Source organism: Octopus bimaculoides, chromosome 3, assembly GCF_001194135.2.
Source record: "Octopus bimaculoides isolate UCB-OBI-ISO-001 chromosome 3, ASM119413v2, whole genome shotgun sequence".
NCBI lineage: Eukaryota > Metazoa > Mollusca > Cephalopoda > Octopoda > Octopodidae > Octopus > Octopus bimaculoides.
Genome location: NC_068983.1, coordinates 3,435,805 through 3,438,667, shown reverse-complemented (window position 1 = coordinate 3,438,667; position 2,863 = coordinate 3,435,805). Strand labels below are relative to the sequence as shown.

Genomic DNA, 2,863 nt, shown 5'->3' with positions numbered 1-2,863 from the left:
GTGTGTGTGTGTGTGTGTGTGTGTGTGTGTGAGTGAGTGAGTGAGTGAGTGAGTGAGAGAGAGAGAGAGAGAGAGAGAGAGACTGTAACGAGTGTATATATATTTGAATGAGAAGAAAATCAAAGAATTTTACTAACCATATTTCCTTAATCTATAAAAGACTGTTGGAAGAGACTTATTATTCAGTATCTGGCACACACAAAGTTATCAATTATTAATTAATTATTAAGGCGGCGAGCTGACAGAATCGTCGGTGCGTCGATCAAAATAGTGGCATTTCTTCCGACCCTTTTTGTTCTGAGTTCACATCTCGCCGAGTTCCTCATTGCTATGCACCCGCTCGGAGTCGATAAAATAAATACTAGTTGAAGACTGGGGGCTCGATGTAACCAGCTGCACCCTTCTCTCCAAATTCTAGGTCTTGTTTTTTATTACAAAAAGGATTATTAAAAGAAATCATTTCAGAAATTGTTTTTATTAATACTCGGAGTTCTGATATATTTATGGATCCTCCGTTAGTCTCGACGGGGAGCATTCACTTGTTCAATCAACTCAACTATACAATAAGATTATATCATAAGTGGCCGAGTATTCCACAGACCTCTAACCATAACACAATTCCCAGCCCCAATCAACGTGACACTGACAAGGTTTTGGTCCATTTAGATTACAGGAAGAGTACTGAGTGGGCTTCTACACAATTTCCGTTTACTTCAGTTTCTCTCCTAAGGATTCGGTTGACCCGATGATATGGTGAAAGATACGACTGAACCTGAAACCTTATGATTGCGAAGGGATCGGCCAAGCAGTCAGCCACGTCTGCTTACACAAAAGCATTCACACATGACAGTAAGTTATTTTCTCTCTTACTCTCAAATCTGAGATGGATACAGCAGGTCAAGGGAAGTAATTCTAAGAGACTATCTCAGAGCAATAGAGTTACTTCCCTTGTATCAATGTTTCCCAGTTTCATTTTTTTTTGTCTGACGCTCCGTTAAAACTAACTTATAGACATAATTTCACATATTTTGGGGTTAGACAGTACAGTGGATTCTATGAACCCCAGTATTTGACTGGTACTTGATTTTATGGAACCATCGACAGGACTAGAACTCGCAACGTAAAGGAATATATAACTTGGTGACACCAGAATTAAAAAAAAATAGAGGATATAGATGTTGTGATTGTTATTAAGGCGGCGAGCTGGCCGAATCATTTGGATTCTGGACAAAATGCTTAGCGGCCTTAGGATTGTCTTTACGTTCTGTGTTCAAATTCCGTCGAGCTCGACTTTGCCTTTCATATTTTTGGGGTCGATGAAATAAGTACAACTGCATTCGACGTAATCGATTTCCCATTCCCCTCAAAAACTTGCTGGCCCATAAATTATTACTTTGGTTTGGCCCATGTTCGATCTTATTTCTGGTAGGAATTATGTGAGTAGCGGGTTACCACCTGTAACCTTAGGTATCCACAAGTTTTCAGCAGTCTTTTAAGTGTTTGGGACCTTCCTGGTAATCCTTGCTGTCCCTAAGTGACAAACTTTCAGTAAGAACCAGGCATTCTATTCCAATCTCCTTCAGCCATTTGTCTATATCTTTGCTTACTGTTCCCAATACACCAGTTATTATAGGCATCACCTTTACCGTTTTCATGCTCCAAATTCTTCCTATTTCAAACTTTAAGGGATTGTATTTTTTACTTCCTTTTTCTTTGCGATATTGGAATCAAACAGGCATGATGGTTCGATAAGTAAGCAACTCTGCTTTTCGTTATCTATAATGTCGGGTCTATTATTTCTCGCTTTTTGTCCGTTTGAATAGGAATGTCCCACAAAATCTTGCATTTCTCCGAATCCAGTACTCTTTCGACTTGCTGATTGTACCATGTGTTTCCAGCACAGTTTCCAGTGCAAAACTCTTACACCCTGGTCGTATCTCCATTTCGTATATTTTTACACAATGTGCGAATTATTTTTGTTCTTAGAATAATACTTGGAGATTGTGTAAATCTCGTACATTCCTCAAGAACAGCAGAAAAAGTAAATGAAATAATTTGACTTCAAATAATGAACAAAAACTAATGGATTTTTGTTTTAGGCCGAGGTCAGCCCCAATCAAGCATACCTATGATCCAAAGCTTCCTACACGTGACCACCACGTCTTTGTTGTGTGTTGGGGAATACATTATTGAAGATGATAAAGAGCGATTTGAGGGAGATTTGACTGATATTTCTAACGAGCTCCGCGCCCAAGTAATCGATTCTTTTGTTGGTCCCGGGTCACAGCCCCAACCTTCGAGATTAACTCTGATACTGCGACATTCACCACGTTAATATGCAAATCACCGTAAACCGCCCACAGCCAATTAACAAGGGTTGTATTGTATACTTACGGTAACAAGAGCGACCGTCTGTTCCCAGCTGAAATCCTTTGATACAGGAACATGTGTAAGATCCCACGGTGTTGATGCACTCCTGCTTGCATGCACCGGTACGTCGGGCACATTCGTCAATGTCTGGAAAAATGCACAATGGAGCAAGATTAATGTGTGAGAAGAGTTTGACAAAGACATGCAGAGATAAACGAATACACACATGCACTCGCGGATACACCGTACACACACACACACATGCAAACACGTACGCTGTGTGTGTGTGTGAGAAGAGATTGACAGTGATTTCGAAGTTTCGGCTTAACGGCAGTAAAAATTAATAAAATTAACCAAAATGTATTGAGTTATACTTTAGTTTAATGCTAAACTGCTTTTATATAATTTGACATAAAACAAACGTATAAACGTACACACACACACAATGTACGTATATATATATATATATATATATATATATATATATATATAT

At 39.0% G+C, this 2,863-nt stretch overlaps 1 protein-coding gene across 3 annotated transcripts in view; it reads right to left on the bottom strand.

Annotated features, from left to right (window-relative positions):
• The window catches only part of LOC106867633 (multiple epidermal growth factor-like domains protein 6), a 109,433-nt gene that overhangs the window by 102,609 nt on the left and 3,961 nt on the right, over nt 1–2,863 (bottom strand). For all 3 annotated transcript variants that reach the window (XM_014912557.2, XM_014912558.2, XM_014912559.2), the window contains exon 3: nt 2,395–2,517. The gene's annotated coding sequence lies outside the window, so the exon portion shown is untranslated. The remainder of the gene's footprint in view (nt 1–2,394; nt 2,518–2,863) is intronic.